This window comes from Seriola aureovittata, chromosome 22 (assembly GCF_021018895.1).
Source record: "Seriola aureovittata isolate HTS-2021-v1 ecotype China chromosome 22, ASM2101889v1, whole genome shotgun sequence".
In the NCBI taxonomy this organism is placed as follows: Eukaryota; Metazoa; Chordata; class Actinopteri; order Carangiformes; family Carangidae; genus Seriola; species Seriola aureovittata.
Genome location: NC_079385.1, coordinates 16120128 through 16130786, shown reverse-complemented (window position 1 = coordinate 16130786; position 10659 = coordinate 16120128).

Here is a 10659-nt window from a genome sequence, read left to right as displayed (position 1 = left end):
CTTACATTCATCAATGAATGATAACGTCGCTCTGTGTATGTTGGATGTGTCAAGTGGCAGTTGTTTGCTAAAAAAAAGAAAAGCTAGCACATTGCTTTTTACACAAATTATATGTTAGCGTGTGTTTTTCAGGCCTTTAAGCCGCCCCCCCCCCCCCCCCCCCCCCCCCCAAAAACCCCCCCCCCCCCCCCCAACAAAAGAAAAAATCACTTTACCTCTCACCTCTTATGGTGTGTTCAGGTCACATTGTGTTTGATATTGAACAGTTTACATTAGTACTTGTGGCCAGGCACTACCCTTTCACGTTCAGGCCGTGCAAGTTAAATTGAATCATGTCATGTCCCTTGTACTGTACCTAATGGGAGACAAAAATCTATGGATGCAGTGAAGAGAAAAGGGCAGATTTTATTTGTAAATGGACATTTTCCAGTTGACATCTCTCGACGTCAATGCAATGCAGCAACATGTGAAAGCATAAGCATTCTGAATCCACAAGGTCGTGCACCTAATTATGGTCGACGGAGCAGATATTAATCTGCAAATATTGATTGAGTTGCCCTGTATTTTAGGGCGGATTTTCACTTTAAGCTCACAATTTCTCTCTGTATAACGAGAGGGGGGTGAGGGGGTGAAGTGGCTTATCTATCATGCCTGGGGTTAATTGCCCTCAATCCAGGATCTCCTTTTGAATGTTTCCACGTCTCCAAATTAGTTCATTAGCAATTCTTTGCAATTCTTTTATAGTGTCTTAATTGAGGGTAATTAAGTGAAGTGATGGCATTAGTGGATTGGTGGACAAAGCATCAAAACCTCTGCTAGGGGTGTAGCATACATGAATATTGTCATTAATGGTGACACTCAAGAATAAACCCCGCAACCTCTTATTGTGCTGAAGCTTTAGATGAGCTGTGTGTTCATTTGCCTGAAACCTTTTTTTTGTTATTTAGATAAGTGGGATAATTGGGATCGAGATGAATGCTGGAGCACAGTGCAGATGTGCAGCAGAGCTTTGTCGAAATGGTGCAGACCAGCAGGATTTAGCCCTCGGTGTCACGCCTCATGGACCAAACGCTCTCCTCAGTGAACCCCGCTCAAATCTCAGAGGAGTTGTACCATCTGTGATAAAAATGACTAAAACTAAAATTACACAACTGAAAGGATGAATTAAAACTGACATATACATATTTTGGTATTAGAGGTTCATGGGTCAGTTCACTCAAATTTTCACCTTAATTCCACAGTATCACATGCAAGATAAAGCAAAGGAAAGGATCTGTGCTCATTGCCTTTACACTAAGGTTCTTGAAATCCTTGAGGATCGTACCCGTCAGAAGCAAAAGACACAGGAAGGCAGAGGCCAGGATGTCTCTGTGTGAACTGGACTGTTGCTAATGATGAAATAAAAAGTAAAAAGGATGAATTAAATTGAGAGTGCCTGCCCTTTTCAGTAGGCGGTCTTTAGTTTTGAGATATCCATCTCTGAGAATTCTTTCTTCAATAGAAAGTATTTTCATTGGAAACTACTCACAGCCCACGACGTAAAAAATAACATTATTCCACTGATGAGATCAGACAACACTGCGTTGTGCTGGAGGGCAGAGACAAACAACATATTTCTTGTTTAATTTGGAATACTTAGTGAAATTACCTTCAGTTCCCCTGTATTGTGGGGGTGGCAGAAATCTGAGAGGAGCACATCTGAAAACAGGCAGCTACAACTAAAACCAAAAACTATCTGCATGCTATGGCAAGATACCTCCAGTAGTAAGCAAGCGGTAACCACTGGAGCTTGAAAATTAAGTCGACACTGATTTTTTTATTAAAAACTGCAATTCTCAAATGACCACTTGAGGCTTTTTTTGCCATTTTGTGGCTCCAAAATTGAGTCAATCCCCATAGACTCCCATGTTAAAATGTCCAACTTTACAGCAGAAATAAACATGTTTACAGCCTGGTACAAAAAATGGTTTTGGTCTCTAAACCTGATTTCCCCCTTCATGACAACTGTACAGGGGATTAACCGGGAGTTAGGTGGAGTGAGGCACTGCCAAGATGGCAATGGCGAAGCAGCTCAATCTGAGCAGCTCAATCTGAGCTTCAAAACCTCTTCAGAAAACTATGGGTGACATCACGGAGGCTACGCCCATCTTTATATAAAGTCAATGGTGCAAGTTCATGTCCATGCAAAGTCAAATTACCACCACTTTAATGCTTTGGTGGAAATTGATTATCAAAGCATGCAGCACTTTCATTTGTAACCTCTGAGCTCATGCGGCTGCATCATATGAATGGCTGTGTTCCTTATATCTGGAGGTTGTCCAACCCTCACCTTGCTATGACAATAAAACAAACACTACTTCTCTTGGCTACACAGGCAGTTGTTTGGTTTTTTACTCCGGGTCTGTTTTGTTGAAGATACTCAATTCCTTTTTAAATGGTGCTTTCACCTGTGATGGCACAGAGGGGAATATAACAGGACACTGCGTTTGTGTTTGTGGAGAGGTTATTGTAGCCTCTAAATACCTCACCCCGAGCTAAAGCTCTGCGCCGCTCTGACTCATGAGACAGTTGTTTTGATATAAAAATGTGCCGTAAGAGGCAATTTGGCCTTTTGCTACTCAGCGCTGAGAGGCAAATACTCAGATTACATGTTTTTAAATCTCTGTCTCTGGCATGTGTTGTGTCCATAATGGAAATTCAGCCTCTGCAAGCAGACAGGGGATATTTAAAAGTTAAATCTCTGTGTTTCTTCTCAGAGTTTTGGTCTTCCCCTATCCCCTTCTGTCTTTTAACTTTTAAATTGCCTTCTGCTTAGATAAGGCTGTGCCATTTCACATGGAAACGGCTGAAAATTGCAAAAACTGCCCCTAAAGAAGTGTAATTCGCATGAAAAAGTGAGTGACGGTAACAAGAACATTATCTAATTATCAGTGCAAGTTGATTAGAGCGAAAGCAAAACGCTCAGTGACAATGCTACAAAGCCTTCACAGTGGAAATATACTCCAATAACTTAAATGTGCAGAATTTTTGTGCATGCAAAATGTGTGCAAGCAGCAGCTGGAGCTGTTTTGGAAAAGTTTGTCACTGAATTATTAACTGAATAAAGATCTTTGGAGCTTTTGTTTATGTTGAGCATAAACACTTGTATCTGCTCCTTGTGTGTCATTAAGCTACAGAGCCAAATTCAGAGAGATTTCACAGGAAATGACAGACAGATAGTGTGAGTCATAAAAATGCTAATGTTTTTCCATGGGATTTTTGTGTCCATCCACTTCAGCCTTATACTGTGTGAACGAACAACAAGCTGGAAAACAGGAGCTGCACAGTGTGTGTCGTTATATGGCTGTTTGCAAAAACAAGATTTGACTTGGCTCAAGTCTTCTCACTCTTGTAATCAAATCTGAATCCTGCGCTCAGCTCTGTCAGCTGAGGTAAGCACACAGAATGAAGTGGGGTGTGAGGATGAGTAAGGGGTCTGCAAATTATGAAGAGATGTGGAGTAAACTTGTGTGCCAGATCAAAGATTCTCAGCCAAGCGCGTCTCCTTCTGTCTCTAAATAATAAGAAATTGAAATTGATTATGCCAAGTGGAGCAAGACAGTGGAAGTTAAAGTGGACATTATTGCTTGTGACTGTGGGAGAAACTTGCTAGATAAAGGAGGGATGCACTTAGCTGATTTCAGACACTGAGGATGAACCCTGCAGTGATGGTGGATCCATGATGAGCCGTCTCTGCCTTTGTTTACAGGAAGAACCCAGGAGCAGGTTATGGCCTCACAACCCCAGTCTTTTAGAAAGTACATTTATGTACTGCAAATGCGTTTTTCCAATTAGGTTTTGTTGGAAAAAATGGTTGTGGCCACGTAACATTTTTCTTTTTGTAGTGCAGGAAGGGTGGCAGTGGTCGTGCTGGAAAAAGATTGTGGTTTCAGTTAGAGGTCAGAGTAAACTCGTCCTTCAAGGCACTTTAACCAAGACCGCAATCTTTTCCCTAATCTTAACAAACTGCTGTGAGTCCCTAAACATAACCATAAACTACACGAATCACACCTTATTTGCTATGAGCAGATATTATGTCCCAAAAGAGGAAATTGTAGGAAACATAATCCAGTTGACATTATGCACTGAAAGCAGTTCAGTCAAAAAACAGTTTCATTTCACTGATGAAAATATTTATTATTTCACAAGACAAAAAAAAAAAAAGGAATGTTGGAAAGAAAAGTAAAGAATAAACATAATTATGTCTGTCTATTTTCTTTTCTCTCTTTGTTTCTTATCCGTCATACTTGGAAGCGCTGGATTTGTTGACAGCAAATTTGTCATCAAATATTTAATAACAGATTACTCAGTTATTTATCAAGCAAAACTGCCAAACATCAAGAAAAACATAGCTCCTTTTTTCTTTGGTTTCTGGATTGTTGGGTTGGACAAAACAAGAAATGCTGCCAGTGCCGGTGCTTCCCAGGTCAGTATATTATATGGCTTCAATCGCCATGTGCACACAAACCACTCATTACAACCATTTTCAATTAGTTTTCCATCTACGGAGAGCAACACGAGACCATGTCTGAGCCCATGGGTCATCTGTGCAGCAGGTTATTATGACCCATAGTTACATTTTGTTGTCAGGCGACATCTAGTGGCCGGAGTGATTATGACAGGAGCAACAAAGTTTGCGTTGGGAGGAGGTTGTGGTGGATGGATGGAGCAGCAAAACACAGGAATGTGACCCAGCAGAGCAGTCTTCGATATCTATGCGAAACCAGCAGTTTGCGTTGTTTCTATCATCCATGACCGTTCGATAAAGTAAACTACGTTGTTATTGTTGTAACCATGACAACAAAGAGCATCTAATGTTGTACTTATTTGAACCTAAATCACGATCTTTTCTGAAACATAACCAATTACTTCTCATGGCGACAAAGGTAGGTACACCGCTCTTGGTATAGTCCGTGTGGTTATTATTGTAACCATGACAACCGAGGTCCAGTACGCCTGCCACTGTAGTGGTGCTCTTTCAGAAGACTCTCCTGAGGTTTGTATCAGAGGGGTGAAAAAGAACTACCTATGGCCTACGGTTGTTCAGGTTGGAGGACTTGTTGCAACACTTAAAACACGTCATTCATGACGTGATCAGCTGCAGCCTTGCTCTGCTACATGTACACTGACAGGTTTCTCTGCTTATCTTTAGGCACATATACAGCAAACTCCCCCTGCACAGAAGCTGGGCACACAATGTTTACACCTCTGCACTCATCACATCACCTTTGCACCTTTGTCTCGGGGGGAAAGTGATGGTCTTCTTTTTTTTTTTTTTTTTTAAGACTAAATAGTCTAATTGATTGAAATAACACTCCCAGGTTCAGGACAATGTATTGAACTGAAATAACCTCATATCACTCTGGTAAATGTTGCAGCGGCTGTCACCTCAGGTGCTGGTCAACAAAACAACATTGCGTTCATCTGTGCAAAAATTCCTGTCCTCATTATGCGTGGAGAACACTGTTGGGTTTTTATGGCCACGGTGAAGTTTAGCAATACGGACGGTGGCAGAGTAATTGAGGAATGGCTGCTGAGAAGTGCTGGTGGCCTGCGTTGAGTTTAAATCACTTGCTGTGATGAGGGGTAATAAGAAACCACCAGAGGAAGAATGGGAAATGGGAGCGGCTTTTATTTTACACTAATTACAATGTAAATTTGAGTGTTAACATTAATTATCGCCGACAAATCCTAATGGGAAATTATGCAGCACAATTAATTAGGAATCAGGGAGATTGTCAAACCTTGTATTTTTATATTTATAGGTGGATTTTAATTCTATTGGATCTGGTTATTACTACCAGAAGGATCAGCAGTCCTGTCATCTCTGCAGTGGTGCTGGTAATGAGCAGACAACAAAACCTCACAGGACAGGTAGCAAGGACAGGTAGATACAGTATGTACTCACCTGAACAGTGGGTACTAATCTGAATTTTTTTTCCAAAAGTGAGGGGAATTACATTTTGCAGAGAGCTTTTCTCACATGGATGAAATCTGATTCCTCATTAGGCAACAGACAGCGGATCCATTTGTTGTGTCTATGAATAAGCGTGCCTCGCATGTGAGGAAACAATAGCTGTGCCCGTGATTACGGCCTCCCCGAGACGAGAAAGGTGCACTGTGGGAGTCCATCGATGCTCTTTCACAGCTCATCAGAAGTCTCTGTGAAAGGGAAAGAGGAGAGGAGAGCTAACTGGCAAACAGCCAAAAACACTGACTGTGGCTTGGAGCGAAAAAAAAAAAATCAACTTGTATTTTTGGCAGACAGGAGGGATGTAGCAGTTGGATGACACTGGCAATGACTGGAAGCTGGAAAAAGTGCTGTCGCTGTGATGTGAATATGTTAATTCATATGTGAATATGACAGTCAAAAGTGCTTTTCCACCAGGAACTAGAGACTTAGGAGGTTGACTTTATTTTATAGTTTTTGTAGGATTTAAAAAATGATTTCCAGGCACTTATCTGAATATAAAACAGCTCGCTTTTAATTACAACCTGTACTGCAATTTAAAATGTCATGTGTTTGAAGAGATTGTTGAGAACCTGATGGGTTTTCTGTGCTATAAAGAAAGAAGTAGAGTTTTTTTTATTGTGGGTGTATTGCTGTGAGAGAACTGTACGTGTCCCTGTGTGTCCCCAACACACTGATCACTCTGTGTATAAGAATACCGAGACATAACAACACAAGTGTACTGGAGTTGTCTGTGCAACAGCCCGATGCTGGCTGCTCAAGACCTGTAATTAAGTATCCACAGTGGATTTGGTGTGAGTAATCACACTTTGACGATGACCGGCACTGAAATTAGACACTGCAGATGGAAGGCATACCTGCCGCCTTCGCACAGCTCTAAAGGGAGTTAATCAGCTGAAAGAGAGGCGTCATACAGGCAAGCTGTCGTGGATGAGAGATGCTGGAAAGAAAAAAAAAAAGTAATTAATTTTTACTCCTCCTTGCCTTAACTATTGCAAAACCTTTCTCTCTGAAGATTCATAGCGTATCTGGAAGTCAAAAGGAAACTTGCTTTAGCTTCTTGAAGATGAACTGAAGAGACCTTCTGGATGCGACACATCTTGGAAAATCTAAAGTTGGTCCGTATTGGCTTTTAACTTCCCATTTCTAGAAAGTAAAACTTTATATTTGTCCGATTTTGTGAGTCTTCTGGTCAAAGCATTTATGATTAATGTTACACAGATGAGCAAAACCTGGGACAAAGGTCTGTGTGGGTTTGCTTCTACAAGTAAGAGTGAGAAAAATATCAAAGGTGAGAGTCATCGAAATTGAAGGAAAACCCGTCAGATAAACCAAAGTGTTGGACAGAATTGAAATGTTGAGCTCTAACTGGTGCTAAATGAAAAAGTCAGGGGATCATCAGATTTCACAGAGACTATGAATCTCTGGGACAGATTTAACAGTTATTTAGCGATTTTACTGTGAACCATAAATGTCAACCTGCTGTTGGTATCTAAGGAAGAAAAAAAAACAGGTTCCCTCAGTCTGTAATCTATAATAAAAAAAAATCTAATAAAAAGCTGTCAGGTTAACCATATTTAGCCAAAAAATATGTCTGTATAGAAAATACTGAGCATACAAATGGACAGATGTGCATAATGCAGCAGGAGTGGTGTATAAAAGTGTCAATGTTTTGTCATTTATTCATTTGGCAGATGCTTTTATCCAAAGCAACTTACAACTTTCATGTCTTACCCAAAGACACTTTAGCATGTGGACGGGAAGAGCTGGGGATTGAACCACCAACCAGAGGACAACTTACCAGAGGAGATCAGACTTGCAAAGTCAGTTTCCCGTTTTATCTCACGACTTAAAACACATTTTTATATATATATATATAAAAAAAAAAGCTTTTATTGTGTGATGTCTTTTTAATTTCATTTACATTTTACTTTGATTTGTTTGGATGTTTTATATTTGACTCCTGTAAAACACTTAATTTGTATAGTCCTTTTCAGTGCAAGTAACAGTCTTATTATTACAACCTGAGATACTTTTGTTGTCCAATGTAAAATTATGTTACTTTCACACCTTTTTCACCGTAGGCATTTAGACTTGGGAAACGCTAAGGGGTCACTTAAATCATTAGCGATGAATAGAGTTTACTCAAGTGCATTAGTAAGTAATGACAGTGTGGCTGTGAGCCTGCATGCAGCACTCCACGACCCTGAAACTGAAGCTGAATTCAGCTCCTGTGGAAAAAAAAAAGAAAAAAGAAGCCCATTTGAGTGCACTGACGAACAAGAATTCGTAGCTTCTTTTTTTGGATGAAGGGGTTAAACAGCTCCCTATCAAAGTCCACAGTGGCTAACATCAGAGAGGATTACAGCTTTAAGATCATTAATGGCTACATCCCACTCCTGGAGTCACGCCAGGTGCTGGAGAGTTGTCTAGTCAGTAGATGTAGGAAGATAGAAAAACAGCTGCACATCCAACCCCACCGTTTTTGAGAAAAAGCTACTGTTGATTGTGAAGGAGGTCATGAATATTTAAAGCAATTATAATGAGAGGCTTACTTTTTGCGAGGCACTTAATGGTCTCTAAGTTATAGATGAGCGGTCAAAAGGTTGAAGCCAATGTGAGAGCTCAAGAGAAAATCGTAACTCTTGTACCAAGTTAATTGGTAGCGCCGATTGTCTCTTGGTATGTTTCCACTCTTCCATTCTGCTTTCCATCATGTCTTCGTTTTCCTTGTTCCCCCCCCCCCCCCCCTCCTCCCTGGTTGTTTCTTCCCTTCTCCCCGTTTCCTGCTTTCTTTTTCTCCTCCTTTACATCATGCTCACCTTTGCTCAAGGCTGTTTATATTGAACTATACGTACAGTGCAGTGCAGGCCGGGAAACAGTTACAACTTGTGCTGTCATAAAAAACAAGAACATTGGCTCTTAATGAGCGTGTGTGGTGACACTTAAAGTGGGAAGTTGAGGCCTCCCCATACATCAATGTTTAAAACAGCTGTAAACTTATACAAGAGTTTTGTTTGCTGTGGGACCAGAGAGGGAGATAACAAGACGTACCGACTTTGTACTGACTCAGCAAACTGCTCACAGGGAAAAAAAAAAAAAAAAAAGTCGAGCCAGTCAATACTTGAGACACTTGGACGAGCTAACACAGATCGATCAAGTTCACACTTTCATTGGCACCACGAAAGAGTGGACATTCATGAAAGCATTCGAGGGATGGTATCGACCTGCGTTGCTCGGGGAAGCGTCTCGGCATGCGTGTTTTCTGCCATGTTGGTTCCACATACATTATTCATTAAAAAAAGCCGAGACCTTAGGTGTATTCCCGTTTTACCATTCATTATTTCTCAATTCAACTTTCCTCTCTGTTTTCATTGTTTCGGTCTGAGTTCAATAATATATATATATAAAAAAATTGCTGTCAAAAAGTAAAGCTTCCGTAATGTCCAACGAGAAAACCAGTTCTCTTTATTAAATTCTTCATGTCTACAGCTTAGTTTGTTCAAGGAGAACATTTTTTAAAGGAGCTATTTGTAAGTTTTACTATCGCTACATAGCTAATGTTAGCATTAACAGCTGGTTACTTAGCAGTGTAGATGAAACGTTGCATGTTTAGCATCAAACTTCATTCCTTTAGTCACCAGAGCGGTCTCCAGTGGTGGAAAGCTACGCCAATGCTCACTCTTGTCTCTATCACATCTTTTCTTCTACTGAAGTTAGCGCGCTAACAGCTAGCCCGTCTAATAACTTTCCGATAGTGACTCACTGTAGCCTCCAATCTGTCCTGTAGACGTGCTGCTGCTCAGAGGACATATTGTAACCTTTTATCTTGCAAAGACAATAATGGCCGAAGCTGTCGTCAAGCGACAATCACCACCACCCGTTCCCGGCAAGAAACCGCTTTGGCAACAGAGAAAACTTACAAATAGCCCCTTTAAACTTGCATGAGTTGCTTTTATGGCCACTTGGGGACAGCACAAGTTAGAAAACCTGCCTTTTTATACATCTAGCAGACACTGAGTGACATTAGGATTCATCTTGAGTCATGTTTGTGGCCACCGGATGAATGTGAGGTCCAATATTCAGTCTCCATTTAGCTCTGGCCCCCAACAACTCTTCAGGGAAATATCTGGCTCTTTAGTTATTGCACCGCTGATTGATCATGAGGTGATTATCCTCAGTGATCTCAATTTAGACTGGCTTACCTCGCCTTCTAATAATCTTAAAGAACTTTTATTATTATTTTACACACCTTATTCCACGTCCCACTGGTCCCAACTTGATTCCTCTAAGTCAAGCTTAATTGACTTAGTATTACCTCACAGAACAGAGAACTATCCTGCCTGTGGGGTTTTTGATCTTGGCGGTAGTGAATTACGCCAATATCTTTACCCAAGCACAAAGATCAAAGAGCCCCGTCCGAAGAGCAATGGCGTCCTCTGCTCCAGCGGCTCGTCGGCTTCAGCTTACTACACACACACTCGTTGGACATGCTCACTCTAATTTTTTTCATCTTACACAAACTTTCAGAAGGTTATTTTTACCTTAACGTTTCTTCCGCATGTTTCCTGCTCTGCGCTTCTCCCCCTCCTCTCCTCTCTGGTGTTTTTTTTCTCTCTGCCCGCCCCTAACATACCTGTGACCAATTA